This window comes from Miniopterus schreibersii (assembly GCF_964146895.1).
Source record: "Miniopterus schreibersii genome assembly, chromosome: 14".
Classification (NCBI taxonomy): Eukaryota; Metazoa; Chordata; class Mammalia; order Chiroptera; family Miniopteridae; genus Miniopterus; species Miniopterus schreibersii.
Window position 1 is genome coordinate 22,386,974 of NC_138114.1, and position 18,346 is coordinate 22,405,319.

General features: G+C 33.8%; 1 long non-coding RNA gene across 1 annotated transcript in view; it reads right to left on the minus strand.

The window, feature by feature from the left end:
* LOC308567055 overlaps positions 1-17,082 on the minus strand; it is a 117,244-nt gene extending 100,162 nt beyond the window's left edge. The window contains exon 1 of the long non-coding RNA XR_014000259.1: positions 16,785-17,082. This is a non-coding gene — a long non-coding RNA (uncharacterized lncRNA). The remainder of the gene's footprint in view (positions 1-16,784) is intronic.
* Between the last annotated feature and the right edge of the window lie 1,264 nt (positions 17,083-18,346).

Below are 18,346 nucleotides of genomic sequence, written 5' to 3' on the forward strand. Positions count from 1 at the left end.
GAGAGTGGAAGGGAGAGAGAAAAAAAACCACATTGATGTGAGAGAGAAACTGCGACTGGATGCCTCCTGCATGAGCCTGGGCCAGGGCTGGGGATGAACCTGCATCAGAGGTACGTGCTCTCGGGCAGAATCGAACCTGGAACCCTTCAGTCCACAGGTTGGCTATCTAACCACTGAGCCAAACCAGCTAGGGCCCCTTTTAACTATTTTGCGGGAGCATTGCTTAATTTATTTGAGATTTTACTATATATTCAATTTTGTCTGTTTTTTTAATTTTATCTTATAAACATGTTTCCTTGTCATTAAATGTAGGGCAGCCAAGAGAGTGAGCCCCTGCAACAAGAGTCCCAAGAGAGCCACGAGCAATGAGAGCCCAAGAGAGCTAGTTCCTTTGTTCACGGGATTAAGTATCTCAAGTTTCTCATCTTTGCAGTGGCCACGCCCATTCTGGCCAGTGACTGTTCCCAGGGGTGACTGACAGGATAGTAGCTTCCCTGTGTCTCTCCAACTTTACTGGGCATGGGTCTATCTTCCCTTTGCTGACCCTTGGGGAGTGTAAGGTTGTAGTTTCCTGGCAAAGCTGCCCAAATGACATGCCTGTAATATTTGGCCTTTACTTTGCTCCTTTCCTATTATTAATTACTTGGTCAATTACTACTGTATCAATACCTGGGTCTGGTTCTGATGTTAGCTTTGTGTCCTCCCACTATCCTTTTCTAAATCTGGTTAGGAGTTGTGCCATGTTTAATGTTTGCAGTGGCTGAATCTCCTAAAGGCTTCAAGATCCTCTAGTGTCCTTGCTTTTGTCTCCTTTCTTGACTTCTATCTTCCTTAAGCACTCTTCCTCAGACATAGTCCGTCTTTCAGTTCCTTTGGCTGTAATCTATTTACTGGAACCCTTTTTGTGTAATGTAAGGTGTGGGGATTGGGAGCATTCTGTAACCTTCTAGTTAAATCTGTCTTTTAGTGTGTTGGTGTCCGTAAACTGTGACCCTTATAAATGTTTATTCTTGTGCAGTTTCCCACCCCGCTCCTGAAGTTAGCTAAGATAGGAAGAACATAAGGGGCTGCAGTGAGAAAAATGCCCTTCCTCATGGCTGTGGGATAGGCTCTGGTCAAGTCTGTACCTTGGAGAGCAGGCCTTTGTTATGGAGAATGTTCTGGTAGTATTTCATAATTCTTTCTTTCCCTTTGTTCTTACCTGTGTGAAAAGGTGCTCTTTCTCAGACCTTAACCATGAGAAACTAATGGAGCTCCTAGAGGTAGAACTCATGAGCATGTCCTCACCTCACCAAGACTGTGGCCCCCAGAAGTTTCTTCCATTTATGCTAGTCTACACTCAGTCTAAAACAATTTAATTCATCAAAATTACCATTTTAGTGCAACTATCTTATGACTACAATGATTTTTGCTTCAGGTAATCAAATCTAAGCTGTGACATTCTGAATTCACCTGTCTTTCTAGGTGTCAGTGAGGTAATGTGCTCTGCAATCTCAGTTCTCTGATGGATCCAAAAAAAGTCATTGATTTTTAGTTTATTTGCTCTTTTTTATTATTATTGTAATGATAACAGTGACTACTTCTTTGGAGCTAAAACCCACTCATAAATATTTTTAATGGTCAAAATTCCTTCTAGGTTCTTCCATGTCACAAATGACAGTATTTCCTTTTTTTATATATCTGAATAATATGCCTACAAACGTATCTCACATCTTTGTTGTCCATTCATCCTTCAAAGGACACTTAGGCCATTTCCATGACTTGATTTTTGTGACTAATGCTGCAATAAGCATGGGAGTGATGACACACTCTCTGTGAGATTTGAACTCAGCTATTGCTCTGAAGAGTCTCATTTTCCAGGACAATCTCTTCTAGTACGCAGAGCAAAATCAACTGTAAAAGCAGAGATGCTTCCTAATTCTCATGTAAATGAATTTAATTGTCATCTGGGGAATATTTTATTTGTGAAAACTTTAAATTTATCACTTCCGTAAAATGCCAAATGTAAACTATAAGAACCTGTAATGTAGCATTCACGGACTTGGGGTTAAAGTGATCTTTTCATCAAGCAGGGCAACACTGATATGCAAACAAATGCTTCAACTAATCAGTCAGATTTGGTTCCTAGAGTTATGTCTTCTTGTGAAACTCAGTTTTTTAATCCTCTCCCAAGAAAGAGAGGGGGGGGGAAACATTGATGTGAGAGAAATATTGTTTGGTTGCCTTTCCTAAGCTCCCCAACTGAGAGTCAAATCCATAATACCCACAACCCAAGCATGTGCCCTGACTAGAGACTGAACTGGCAACTTTTTGGTGCATGGGAAGACACTCAGCCAACTGAGCCACTCCAGCCAGGCACCAGATTATTCTTAATCTGTGCTCACTTATTGTGGTAGTAAACTACATCTCATTAATTAAAAAATGTTTTTGATGCTGCTAACTTCAGTGTGTTTATAATGCAGCCCTCTTTTTTTTCTTTTTATTTTTTTAAACATCAGCACCTTTATTTTATTTATTTATTTGTTTGTTTATTATTAATCCTTACCTGAGGATATGTTTTGCATTGATTTTTAGAGAGTAGAGGGGAGGTAGAGAAAGAGAGAGAGAGAAAGAGGGAGAAACTTCAATATGAGAGAGACACATCAATTGGTTGCCTCCAGCAGGAGTCTCAACCACGGTGGGGACTGAACTTGCAACCCAGGTACCTGCCCTTGACTGAGAATTGAACCCGAGACTCTTCAGTGCACAGGCCGATGCTCTATCCACTGAACCACACCAGCCAGGATTATAATGCAGCCCTCTTAGCAAACAAAATGTTGTATTTATATAAAATTTAGGGGGAAAATGATGAGAATACACATCTCTTAAAATAAAGAAATATTAAATCCAGATATTTTTATTCAAGCTTGTCAAACAAGATCAAAAGTGTAAGAGTCAAGGAGATGGAAAAGGGAGAGTTGACACTAATGCAAATCTTGAGGATTTGTTAACCAGTAGAAAGAGTTTAGATATTAGAAGAAGCTATAATTCCACCATTTATCAGTAGCCTGACATTGGGTGAATTAATAAACTTGGTTTCTATATTTATAAAATTGGTTTAATAATATCTGTCTCCCAGTCTTGTTGGGAGGTTTACTTAAATTATGCACATCTCTATTTTCCTCCATCTGAGTAAAAAATGGAAAGTTATTCAGGGAAATGAAAGCAAGGCAGATAACATTGGTTAAAAAGTATGAAATTTACCAGGAATAGGAGAGGCTTATCTTCACTGACCAGATGGGAGCAGGGCCCAATGCTAAATCAGCCAAATATCTCAAAGAAGAATGCTGAAAACAGGCTAAGAAACTTTTGCTCCATGGATAAGAAATCTCCTGATATCCATACCAATTATGTGATGGTGATGAAGAATAGTGAAATTAAGGCCCAGCTCAGGGGTGGTATCTGGTGACTGGGAAATAATGGACATGGAGCTAGAGCAGTGAAACATCAGAGGAGAAGATGGAAGCAGGAAAGGGACGGAGGCCGAATATCTCTATTTTATGTACAACAGATTTCCTCATAGAAATGAAATTAATCCTGCCTGAAGCTGGTCGGGTAGCTGTCGTGATGGCAAAGAGTCACAAATGGAGTTAAACTGAAGGTGGTTGATGTTCACAAATTATGCTGTGCCTACAAATCCCTAATGCTGGGTAATGTACAACTTCTGAATATATATGCAAGGGCCTTGGCTTCCTGGAGAATACCTGGGGATCAATAGTCCCTATTGTCAATATTGATTTGCTGCTAATTATTTAAGATCCTGAGGTATCCAGTATTATTTGGGTAGATATTAACGCCTAGGATTTAGGTTAATAGTGGATGCCCAAGTAATGTTTTTTACCCCTCTGCCAATTACTGGTGACTTAAATTCTGTGACTTTACAAATTAATCAGGGGGAAATAATTAAGACAAATCCTAAGAAACATCCCTTAGGTATTTGGCAACATGTTAAAGAGTACATCAGCTTCAACTAGGACTAATGATTATTCACAAATTATATGAAAATAGTAACAAAGATTTTCATATATACACACACACAAGCACGTAGCATCCTCATCAGTATTTATTGGCTAAGTATGTAGAAAGACAAAAATCACTGATCAATGTCATTAATTTGCTCATCTCCTGTGAAAAAAAGGAAATGACTTACTATTATGGGATACCTGCAGTACATGCTGAGATATATGTGAGTCATTAAAAGAGTTTGTTTTCATAAATGGGAATCTTAACTGTGATTAATGGAATTCAACTTACAGAGGAAATGAAATACAGTTAAAATGACGTATCAAAAAAAGCTTGCTCAATTATTGAGTGTGAAATGTAGAGTTTCAAAAAAAGTAAAAGATTTCTGCTTTGCCACATAATTGCTCTAAGCTCAGCAGTCTCCAAATTCCAAATTAAACAAATACTTTCTGCATGTTCATTGTAGCAGTAAATTACATAATGCATTATAAATTATAGTTAAAAAGACAATTTCCTTTTGAAAGTGTGATACAAGGCCAGCAAGGATAAGAGAGGCAATCAGCATCCTACTGTTTCCTCACTGCAGAAAAAATGTGTTTAAAACAGTTAGCAAAGTATATGGATCTCACTGGCATCTAATGGCCCAACCACCTGCTATTTGACAATGTCATGTCTCTGTGGTTTTCTGGAGTTTCTAATGTATTTTTAGTAACATGTCATCTTAATGTAACATGACAGTAGAGTGGTTGCATTACCAGAACTCCAAGTATGAATGATGCTTTGAAACCATAAATCCAAGTACCCTCTAATTCAATCAGAAATTTGTAAAATGAATTCTGATGAGAACACCCAGGCTCTATGTATGAAATGCGGTGTTAAAAAAATTCTGTGCACCTCCTGGCCAGTGTGGCTCAGTTGGTTGAGCATCGTCTCATGAACCAGGAGGTCATGATTCGATTCCTGTCAGGCACATGGTTGCAGGCTCGATCCCTAGTAGGGGGCATGCAGGAGGCAGTCTATCGATGTTTCTCTCTCCCTCTCCCTTCCTCAACCTGAAATCAATAAAAACATATTTTTAAACATCTGTGCATAGAATTTCCTTAGAAAAATTATCAAAGGGTAGCATGAATTCATTGTTGTATAAAATATATGTTGTCTCTGGTCAAAGGACAAATCAATGTATTGTACAATGTGTATTATGCTGTAAATTATATAGTCTCCTTAATATTCTTTTCTTTTTTCAAGAGCAGTAAAAAAGGCACATGTTGCTATTCTTCACCAGAGACTAACACATGGGAAAGCTATCAAGGGGAAATCACAATCAGCCAAAGACTAGACCTTAAAACTAAAACAGAAAGAAATGAATAGAATCAGAAATTGTAAGCGCAAAGGTTAACATAACAAATTCTGAAAATGTCCAGTTAATGTATATTTGCTATCCTTCTTTTTCTTAACTTCTTTAAAAGACAAAATTATACAAGTTATAATTATAACTATATATTGTTGGGCTATAATATGAATAGATGTCATATGTACCATAATACCACAAAAATGTGGATGAGGTAATAGAGCTATATAAAAATAATGTTTCCATGTCTCATTGGAATAAAGATGGTATAAATCTGAAGTAGATTTTGATAAACTATAATATATATTGCTAGCCCTAGAGCAATTACTAAGAAATAACCAAAAAAAAAAAAAAGAGAGAGAGAGAGAAAGCATTAAGAAATTAAAATTATAAAATATTTTTCATTAATGCAAAAGAGCCCCAAAACAACATAAAAAATGAAGGAACAAAAATAAGGAACATATAATGAAAAAAAAAAAGTGGCAGATGCAAATTTAGCTATATCAATAATAGTATTAAATGTGAACAGGTTAAACAATTCTATGAAAAGACAGAGCCGGATTGGATTAAAAGAATATAAAAAAACATAAGGACCAAATATATTGTTTTAACGGCATGCTTGCTATTGAAAGATACAAGTAGATTAAAATAAAGGGATGAATAAAGATATATCAATGCAAATACAACCATGAGGTGCAGTGGCTGTGCTAATATCAGGCAAAATAAACTTTAAAACAAATAAGTGTTACTAGAGATAAAAAGGACATGTTATAATAATAAAAGGACATATTATAATAATAAATAGGTTAACACACCAAGAATACTTAAATATAAAATTACATAATAATTTATACTTAAAAATTTTGTGAATAATTAACAATTATAAATAATAAATAATTATACACAAGCACCTACCAACAGTGCCCAAAAATACATGAAGCAAAAACTGACAGAATCTAGGAGACACCTATATAATTCAATAATAATGGCTCAATATTTTAATAGCCCACTTTTACTAACGGATAAAAGAACTACACAGAAAGGAAACAGAATATTTGAACAGAATTATAGACATAACAGATCTTTATGCAACACAGAAAAAGTATAATGTAAATTATTCTCAAATATACAAGGAACATTCTCCAGGATAGAGTATATGCTAGACTATAAAATAAAAAAGAAATAATTAAATTTAAAAGGATTAAAATCATATAAAGTATATTCCCTGACCACCATGGAATAAAAATAGAAATCAGTAACAGAAAGCACTTTGGAAAGTTTACACATATGTTGAAAGCAAACAATATATTCCCAAATAACAAACGAGTCAAGAAAGAAATCACAGAACAATTAGAAAATGCTTTGAGATGAATAAAAATGAAGATAAACATAATAAATGTATTATATGCAGCTAATGCAATGCTTAGAGGGGAATTTGTAAGTATAAATGCCTATATTTAAAAGATCTCAAATCAATCAACTAACTTTCTAGCTTAATACACTGGAGAAAATAGAGTAAATATAAAGCAAATAAAAGAAAGGAAATAATAAACACTTGAGTGGAAATTAATTAGAGTAGAAAAACATTAGAGAAAAATCAATGAAACAAAAAATGAGATCTTTGAAAAGATCAACAAATTAACAAACTGGTAGCTAGACTGACCTAGTGTGACAGAGAGAAGTATTCACTGATGCGGGACAGCCCTGAGCAGCAAGGGGGCAATGGATCAAGAATTCCGAATTGCAGGGCCAATATTATCAGGGCCAGAAGCAAGAATCGGAAATCCTTCTTCTGCAAAACTCAGACATGGGTGAAGAACCAATGAATAGGGGCAAAATTCCAGAAATTTTCTTGTTAGGAGATTTTGACATAATGGTTTCAGGTATAAATGTTTTTTTAAAAGAAAAAAGTAATATTTTTAGTAAATACTGTAGAACAAACTAGGAGTTTCGTTAGTATAACATGTACAAGTATTGACATTAATTTAAGTGCTCCTAAGTAGATATGAACAGAGCAAACTTTTCCCATTAAATATAGAAGCTGTTACAAGTCCAATGAAATGCTAGTAAATATGTGCTCTTCTCCAACACACAGAAGAAATCTTTTCCCATTTGCTCACAAGTCTCCCAGTAGGCAAGATAAAATGGCCTTAGAATGCCACAAATATCCCACAAACGTGAATTTACGTTTTAAACTTTAAAACTGGAAACTTAAAAATGCCAATGAGCTACTGTACTTCATAAAGAAGTGAAATGATGCCTTTTGAACATTTTAATTAGTAAACATTACGATCCATCTCTATTCACATTTAGTGAGTTATTTTACAGTTCGAAGATTCTGTTATTTATTAGATCTCCTCACATAAGAGGCAACTCAGGGTTAACCAGCCCACACATTTTTGTTTTGTTTTTGCTCTTTTTTAGTTTCGTCAATTATTTCGTTTAGTCTATATTTTCACTTAGTTATTTTTTGAGTGGGGAGACAGATTATGAGAGAAAAGTCCAGTCATTTCAAACCAAAAATATATAGTACAAGACTTGAATGAGTTTCTTCAATAGAACAGAACTCTCAAAATAGGTATATGAAACATATGTTTGAAAAAGTAATCTAAATGAACTCATGGATTATAGAAAAAAACATTTATTTCAAAAGACAGAGCAGATGTTTGGAGAGATGTTTTATTCTGGGCTGTGTCTGAATCATTTGAAATCTGATTGAAGCATGTCTCTGGTTACACTCTAGTTTTCAGCTTCAAAGCTCTTTACAAATAGCAGCTAACTTCCTCTATCACATCAGACTTGAAAGATGAAATGAAGCAAAGAGCTTAACTTGCTTTTCCAATGCTGCCCAGGGAAGCATCCAGCAGGCAGGAAATTTCCAGGATTTCATGCCTCATTTTAATTGCCTGTGGTTGGTATAAGGTTCAGTACATGGTAAGAGGAATACCTGGCATTTAAAATTTCCTCAATTGTACTTTTAAATATGTCAAGTTAGTGTGTAATAAAAAAAAAAAATTCCTAATTGCAAAATGTTCAAAGAAAATGTTTTATTTTCTTTTCCTGTATATTCCATCAGCAAGCACAAGGTTAAAAAAAAAGATATAAATGCACATACAGTATGCTGTGACTTATTAAGATTTTAGAACTAACTGATTCTCCATTGAATCACAGTAAAAAAGCACACACAAGAAAACATTACCTCAGTCAGATAAAAGCAAGAAATCTTTTATGACCCTGGTTGAATATACTAGACATTTTGTCCTAATATTTGGTGCAATTTTTTAGCATCCGCAGAGTACAAGCGATCGGCATGGTAGAAAAATAAAATAGACCCTGTGGAATACACCAAAATAAATTATTTATACTAAAACCTGAGGGCCATGTCATCCTGCAGTACAAAAGCAGAGGGACTGGTTTCCTCTAGTTGATAACTCAAATGTCATATTTCTTTAGGGCCCTGTTAGTGTTATTACAAATACATTAAGGAATAACTGCATCTAGGACAAAACCAAATACATCTATGCATCTGATGCTGACGAATCTACCTATAATCTTACAGAGATTATATAATTGTGCCAGTTGGGGCTCAATCTCTATTATTTTCATTTTCCTTTAGTTATAGATATCCCAAATTTTACTCATTTGACACATGATAGGTAAGTAATATAATAGACACACACACACACACACACACACACACATAACCTCTACAAACAACATAAACACAAAGTATATCTTTGGTTAAAAATTAATTTTCATTTGAATAAAAATTGATCTTTTAAGTTCAAATATTCACTTAAAAGAGATATTAAAGTATTATATATTATCTAATATTAGCTATGATGTCAATCAAATTGGCTAATGTAAGGAATAAAATTTTGACTGCTTAAATGTAGCAGTTATTCTTTTATGGGCCATTTTATAGCTCTCTCTTACCCAAAATAAAAGAAGTAAAAGTGGTTAAAAAATATTTTCATATTTTTGAAAAGTGTACTACTAAAGATGAATCTGTGCTTAATATAAGCTAAATAAAAATCATGAAGCGTAGATGTGAAAATCCTTGATGAAATAATAGTATATAGAAATAATAAGTGTATATAAAGATGATCCTGTAAATAGGGCTTAACCTGATATGCAAAGAATACTGGGATATATATGAGTTAAATATATGATTTTGGTAGTTCAGATAAAATAAGTAATCTTATTTTTTAATTTTTGATAAAATTCAATATTCATATTTTACAGTGATTATAGAAAACAGGTTAATATTTATTATGCTAACATACATTCATTTGCAACTACCATTAAATATTATAATTAAGAAGTCAGAATGTTATTTACATCAACAGTTTTATTCTAGTTTTCATTCAACTTTCTCTAATTTACTGATCCTGCAAATACTCTTTGATTCACTACTGTGTGCTAGAGCATGTTCTAGATTCTAAAAGTTCTTGCTTTCATGGGTTTTGCATTTTACTGGGGGGGTAAATACTGAACTAAGTGCTATGAAGAATACAAAAGCCAGTGATGGGATAGAGCGTGAGGGCAGATACACTGGACAAAAGGGTGCATGAATTTCTGTCTCAGAAACTGACTTTTAAGCAAAACTCTGGGTAATGAGAAAGAAGATGCTGAAGAGTGGTTATAGGTAAGATTTGGGGGTAGGTAAGGACCAGTTCAGGTAACAGTTTCAAAAAATAAATAAATAATAGGTAAACCACATGCCCACTGGGATTTTAATGTTAAGATAAAATCTCTGTCCAATGAAAATATTTAAAACAAAAAAATGTTATCAATGTTTTGACAATCAAAAAATGTAGTGACAATGGAGTTTCAACGCACAAGATCAACTACAATTGAAACAAAAGAGGGAACCAGCTCACTCTAAAAATATCCTCAGCTCTCCTTTTCAGGACACTCACAAAGCAGCTGGGGTTGGCTTCCCTACTGTCACAAGGGGACATAGACAATGTCATTCATGCAGATAATATGTCAGGTATATAAACTTATTTTAACGAACCACATAGAAACAGGCCAAAGATTATGACCTCAGAATGTCTGATGTTTAATTTTGCTAAAGGTCTGGTTGAAATAATCAATATATTTACAAGACAGCTTGGAATTCACCATTGACCTACTCCATTGTTACTGGATATTTTTTTTTTAATCAAGCCAAATGACAGAGAGCTGGGGACTTTGATTAAAAATGAATTAAGACAATGAACATGTAGCAAGAAGATATATAAAAATTACCTGCCTCTCTAGTAGTAAGTAAAATATAGTTTAAAACAAAATTAGAAAACAATACTGATGCTATTAAATATCGATAAGATTTTAAGTGGATTATCCTTTTATAAAGCAGTTTGGCAACATGTACCCATGTATCAAGACACCCATGTTTCTTTGTCTATATGAGATATTTTTCAGCTGTTTATTTTAGAAATAACTATTGATTGGGAATATTGATATGCACAAAGATTTAAAATGTAGTGGTTTTTTTTTTATATATAACAGCTAAATTTGGAAATAGCCTACATTTCCAAGCATAGGGGAAAGGCTAGGTACATGATGATGAATCCACTTAATAAAATTGTATGCAGCCACTAAAAATGTTTATTACAATTAGGTTATTGGAATAAACTGGGAAAATGCTTATTAGTTGAAAATATTAGGTAAAAAAAAAGGCATGATTAAATCATATCTAATATTTCAATTGCTTAAATATCACTATACAGAGAACACTTGAAGGAACTACACACATCATGGAGAGTAGTTATGACTGAATACTTGTACTTCAGATAGAATAATTTTTAATAATTATGTTTGTTATTTAATGGATATAATAAAAATGACCTTTAAAAAGAACATATTACATGTAATCTACGGCATTTATCTATTACCTCTGAATATGTTGCTAAAACGTTTGTTATTCAGTTACAGATATCGGTGGGTTTATTTCACACAAGTCATGTTTTTAATACTTTAAAGAGTATCAAGCTATCCTGCCCACATTATTATAAAAAAGATGCGCCAGAGCAATCAGGAGCACCAGTTAGTGTCAGTTATAACCATTCTTACCTGTCAACCTAGCATCCTTATGAGAATAGCTATAGAACTTTGCTTCTTTTTATATCCTAGAAAGAGTGATTGCATTGTTATTTGAGTCTGAACACAGTCATTATATGAACAGAAAGGTTAAGTGAGGGCTGTACAAATTAAGACTTATAGAGCATGGTGTTCTCTAAAATTTCTCTTCCCACTAGCTTTTCATTTTGTGACATTCTAAAGTATATGTGTTAGATTACAGTTATGGGCACATGTGAAGGTTTAGAAATGTGCCCACCCTAATATGAAGTGTAATTTAATGCTTTTTAGATGTTGGTATTTGAACATTGCCACAAAACACATTGTAACCGCTTGGGGGGAAATATATAGACAAAATCACTTCAATGTAAAGATACCTTCATTCACAAGACTTTTTATGTAACTTTTTTTAAATGAAAGCAATAATAGTCATTTTGATAGGATATTTGTCTACTCCTTATTTGCTTTGTTAATACATTATTTTTCTTTTAATCCTCTTTAGTTTTAAAGAAATGAGAGATAAATTAGTGAATATTATGGATATACACACATTCAAAGGGCAAGAAAATGAATTCCTTCAAGTCTAAAAATAGTTAAAATAAACCAAAGTATCTATTAAATCAGACTAAATGGCAATGACACCATCTGTAAATCCAGCATTATGGTCTCTCAAAGGGCCTCAAAACATTTTGTATTTGTGGGTATTTGTGGGTATGTGTGTGTGTGTGAGGGACATGTCAGCCTCTTGAACATGATTTTCTTTATATTTTCATTGTATTTGGTAATACTGATATCTCCTATTTTCCAAAATTCTCTTTTCCTAAATTTACTGAACTTTACCCTTCCCTGGATGCTTTCCTGCCTGCCCGACACGCATCGGCTGGGACGCAGGGGACCCTGACTGAAACAAGGAGTCAGTCAGAAGTCGATTCATGAGAGCCAGAAGCATGTCTGTGAGAATCAGTAAAAACAACAGCATACGGAGTGAGACTCCGAGAAATGACAGGTGTCAAAATTACCCAGCTCGTCTGTCTCACCTAAGGTGGGGAGAAGAGGGGGGAAAAAGTGGTGTAAGAAACACTCGTGAGGGTCACAGCCCTTGGAAAGAGGCCCACTAAGACCAAGAACCATAAGACTGTAGAGCACATTCCCTGTTTCACACTTTAACACCTCTGAGGAGTGTTCAGAGGGAAATTTACAGCTATAAATGCCTACATTACAAAAGAAGAAAGATGTCAAATCAATAATCCAGCTTTATACCTCAAAGAACTAGGAAAGAACAAAGTAAATCCAAAGCTAGCAGAAAGAAGGCTGTAGTAAAGATTAGAATGGAGACACATGAAATAGAGAACAGAAGCACAATAGCATCAATGAAGCCAAAGTTGGTTCTTTGAAAGAGCAAGAGAATTGACAAACATTTAGGGAGACTGACTATAAAAATTAGAGGTAAGACAGAAATAACTGAAATAAAAAATGAAGGTGGAGATTACTACTGGCCCTACAGATAAACAAGAATAAAACAATAATAAATAAAAATAATTTTAAGAGAATACCATCAACAATTGAATGCTAACAAATTAGAAAACCTAGATTAAATGGATAAATCCCTAGAGACATAAAAATGACTAAAACTAAAAAATAAATAGAAAATCCTAACAGATTTAGAAATGGGTTGATTCATTAACCAAAACCCTTCAAACAAAAAGACCAGGACAAGATTACTTCACTGGTAAATTCTACCAAAAATTTTAAAAAGACAGCACCAAATGTTTTTCAAATTCTCCCCAACAAATAGAAAAGGAAGGTACATTTCCTATATCAATCTATAAGATCAACATTATCCTGGTACCAAGTCACACAAAGACATCAAAAGAAAACAATAGACCATATATGAAGATAGGTGTAAAAATCCTTATCAGAATGGTAGGAAACCAAATCCACAAAATATTAACAAGAGTATTTACCATGAGCAAATGAGATTAATCTCAACAATGCTAGGGTGGTTCATCATATGAAAAGCAGTCAATATAATACACCACATTAACTGAACAAAGGGAAAAGAGACATAATTGTCTCAATTGACATAGAAAAATCATTTGACAATTCCAACATCCTTTCATGGTAAAAACAGAGCAAAGTAGTAATGTACATAAATTTCCTCCACATGGTAAAGACCATTTATTAGTAACCCACAGCTAACATAATACTAAATGGTGAAAGACTGAAAGTTGTATCCTTAAGTTCAGGAACAAGACAAGCATCCCACTTTCACAAATATTTTTCAGTGTTCTACAGGAAGTTCTAGCAACAGAAATTAGGCAAGAATAAGAATAAACAGCATCCAAGTTGGAAAGAAAGAAGTAAAATTTTCCTATCTGTATAAGACATGACCCTGTCTACTGAAAATCCTAAAGAAGCCACAGAAATCTATTAGAGCTATTAGAAGTTAGCAAAGTTTCTAAGTACAAGAACACGCAAATTTTAGTAATTAAAAAAAAAAAAAATCCAGCCCAGTGATGTGGTTCGCTTGGTTGAATGTTGTGCCATGCACCAAGAGGTCAGAGGTCCCAGGTTCGATTCCTGGTCAGGGCACATTCCCGGGTTTTGAGCTCAATCCCCAGTAGGGAGCATACAGGAGGCAGTTGATTGATGTTTCTCTCTCAGTGATGTTTCTCTCTCTCTCTCTCCCTTCCTCTCTCTGAAATCAATAAAAACATATTTTTTAAAAATTCCATTTATAATAGCATCCAACAGGAAAATACTTAGAATAAATTTATCTGTGTTTTAAGATGTGTACACTGAAAACTACAAAATATTAGTGAAAAAAATGAAAATAAATGGAAAAATACTTGTGCTTATGAATTAGAAGACATAATATTGATAAAATGGTACTACCACTCAAAGCTTTCTATGCCTTTAATGCACTCTCCATCAAAATCCCAACATCTGGTTTTTGTTTTTTCAGAAATTGAAAACTTATCATAAAATTTATATGGAATTGCAAGGGTTCCCAAGTAGCAAAAACAGTCTTGAAAAATAAAGACAATGTTAGGGGACTCACACTTACCAATTTCAAAAATTGAAATTGGATTATTATTATAAAGCTCTAATAATCATAACAGGTTTATATTTATATAAGCATATATATACAGATAAATGGAAGAGAACAGAGTATCCAGAAATAAACCCACACATTTATGATTACGTATTCCTGGCAAGGGTGCCAAGACCATTCAGTGGGAAAAGAATTGTCTTTTCAACAAATAGTGCTAGGACAAGTAGATTTTCATATCCAAGAGAATGAAGTTAGATCCTTACCTCAAGTCATATACAAAATTAACTCAAAATGGATCAAAGGCCCAAATAAAATAAATAATATCATAGACTTTTAAAAGAAAATATAGGGAGTAAATATTCGAAACCTTAGAATTGGTAATGGTTAATTGTATATGACATAAAAGAATAAGCAAGAAAAGAAAAAGAAATATATTGGGCCTTTATTAAAATTAACATTTTTGTGCATCAAAAGACTATAAACAAAGTGAAAAGAACCTACAGAAAGGAAGAATGTATTTATAAATCATGTATCTGATAAGGGCTAGAATATAAAAAGAATTATTACAACTCAACAACAAGAACAAAAGCAACTCAATTAAAAAATGGACAAAGTTCTTGGGTGGTGGGCACACATGCAATATACAGATCATGTATCATAGAAATGTACACTTGAAACCTACATAGTCTAACTAACCAATGTCACCTTAATAAACTTAATAAAAAGAAAGACACGGGATATGAATAAACAGTTCTCCACAGAAGATGTACAAGTCAAAACAAGGACATGAAAAGATGCTCAATATGGTTTGTCATTAGGGAAATTCAAATCAAACCATAATGGGATAACAACTTACACCCACTAAAATAGCTATAATAAAAAATAAATAAAGTGTTGAGCAAATTATGGAGAAACTGGAACACTTGTACATTGCTGATGGGAATACAAAATGGTACAACCACAATGGGAAATAGTTTGACAGTTTCTCAAAAGTTAAACATAGGATTACCATATAACCATATGATTCCATTCCTGGGTATGTACCTAAAGAACTGTAAATAAGTACCTCAAACAAAAACTTACACAAAAGTGTTCACAACAACACTATTCCCAGCCGTGGAAAACAACCCACATAGTTATCAACTAATGAAATGATAAATACAATGGCATATTATTTGGCATTACAAAGAAATGAAATACTCATACATATGTGTGTTTCTGTTTAAAGGCACTTTACATAATATGTAGTTAACCTTAAACTCATGGCCAACTGGCTCTACACCTCATGCCTGAACTAAGCTTACCTAACACACATTTTCTCCACAAGGCACATCACAGCTTCTTGTGCTCAGGTCACTGGAGAGCACTTCAGCACAACACCCGTGGGCCATTTTAGAAAGTGACATCATCAACCAACAAAAAGCACAAATATGTAGAAAGTGCACCACTAAGCAGAATGCAAAAAGGCACCTGTTTAAAATACGAGAGCTGTAAAACTAAGACAGAGCATCATCTTGATTGACCTCAGCTGGGAACATGTACCTTGGGTGATAAATTTTTTACCACTCTGCACAAGTCCATGGGTGACTGTGAAAGCGCTGCAAGTATTGATTTTGGCATCACAAATGAGTAGGAAAATTTATGAATATGGGATCAGTGAATAATAAGGATATCCATCTATATTTATTTATACATTGATATATCTACATATATAGATGATATGAGTCTGACTCATGCATTTAATGCCAATAGTGAATCTGACAAGGTTAGGACCAGAAAATGAATACATGTTTAAATACATGAGTTTCTAGTCACCATGACAACTTCATCTCAGTGAAAGCATCGTTGACTACACACTTAGATCTCATGATCAGTAAAATGAGCCTTCCTAATTTAACATCACCCATATATGATCATTTAACCTCATATTCAAGTGAACATGCAATACTGAATATAAGAAAATACAAAACGGCATAACGATTGATTACTACTAGTATACAATATGGACTTTACAAGACTATATATGTATATATCTATATATCTATATCTATATATATATCTAGTACTTAATGAATATAAAATGACTGAATAATTACCAAAAATTTAATCTGGGCATTCTATATTATAATCACGTTTTATGCAAAACAATATTTCACAAAGAAAAATATGCATATAGAGAAAAATTATCAAAAAAGGAGAAATTAGCAAATATGAATTTCTTTAAATCCGATTTCAGAATTGTTGAAAAATAATTCTGGGAGAAGCTACATTCAAAGCTACATTTTTGATACTTACTTGAAGACCAATAGAGGGTGAGGCAGGCAGAGGAGTATTAGTGTGATCCGAGAAAGCCTCCTGTGAGATCTCCATTGCTCACACAATTTTGCCCACGGCAGTGACACAGTTTATCCAATTCACAGCACAATATATATGAAGCAGACAGTGCATGAGTACCAGAATAAGCAGGCTGCTGTGATATCAGCCAAATACAGTCCTCAGGCAACCATGACAATTAGTGTAAAGAGAAGCATTTGAAAAGTAGATTCGTCAAGAACTAGCATCACACTTATCTAATAAGTTTCCTTAAATCCACAAGGAAGTTCAATTGTTGATTTGCTCCAAGATAAAAAATTCTGACAGAATTTAGGCTTTGGAAGTCAAAATATGTCTTTTTGAATAAAATCTTATTTCAGTTAGTTCATACTTTTTACTTTATCTGCTTTATTTAATTGTCAATTATTAATTAGAAATTATCTTGGCTCCCACCAATTATCTTTGAATGACATTAATTATTTTTTATGTTTCAACAGATTTTTGCCATTCTTTACCTGATGAATTAGCACAATACATTTTAATATTTAAAATAGCATATGATTATTTTTCTACTTCTTTCTCTACATATCTCTAACTTAAATTTTATTAACTTTTCTCAGTTATTAACAAGGAAAGCTAATTAAAGTAAAAATAAATAAATGGGTCATATGTACTACTTCATTGATTATACATTTTTCCTGAGATATACAATTTAATTACTGTGCCTAGCATCACTGTTTCTATGGCATTCAGGGAAGGAATTCCCTGACCAATTGCGTGGCACAGTAGCGAGAGAGATGAAAGGTCTTCTAGGGAAACAAAATTGCTTCAGACTCAGGGTCTTGATCCTCAGGCTTGCCATTCCAGAAAACAGATTTATTTCTTTGGAGCAAGCTTGTACTGGTCCAAAATCAAGATTCACAAGAGACTGACATATAAACTACAAGTTCTATTTGTTGGTTACAAGGAGAAAAACAATGCTGCCAAACAGTTTGGAAAACTCATGGCAGCAGGACTGATACACCCCCTAGCCACATTTACAGAGGAAGAGCACACACGGGGCTGCACTCAGAGCAAGAAATCCCGCAGGAGAGAGGGGTGGGTCATATTAGAATTTTTGATAGTCAAATGCAATCATCTTTGCCCAATTATATCCTCACCAATGAACAAAATAATGAAAATTAATTTTGCATTAAGACAAACGGCATATCTTGAAAAAGTTTCAATATTGGTATCATGTTAGAATGGATATAAAATTTGTGGAATATACATCTAATAGAATACATATAGCATTGGGAAAAAAACAAAAAACAAGCATCTCTGTGTGAAATAACATGGATATATGCCAAAAGACAATGTTGAGTTTAAAAAAGCAAATGGCAATAATATATTTAGTATAATATTACTAATATAAAGATTCAAACATGCAAACAGTATCATATTTAAAAACACATTCATTTGCAGTAAAGCTATTTGAAAAAGCAGGAGAGTGATATGAGCAAAATTAAGATATTTACTTGATATTAGAGGGAAGGCAGAAGGTT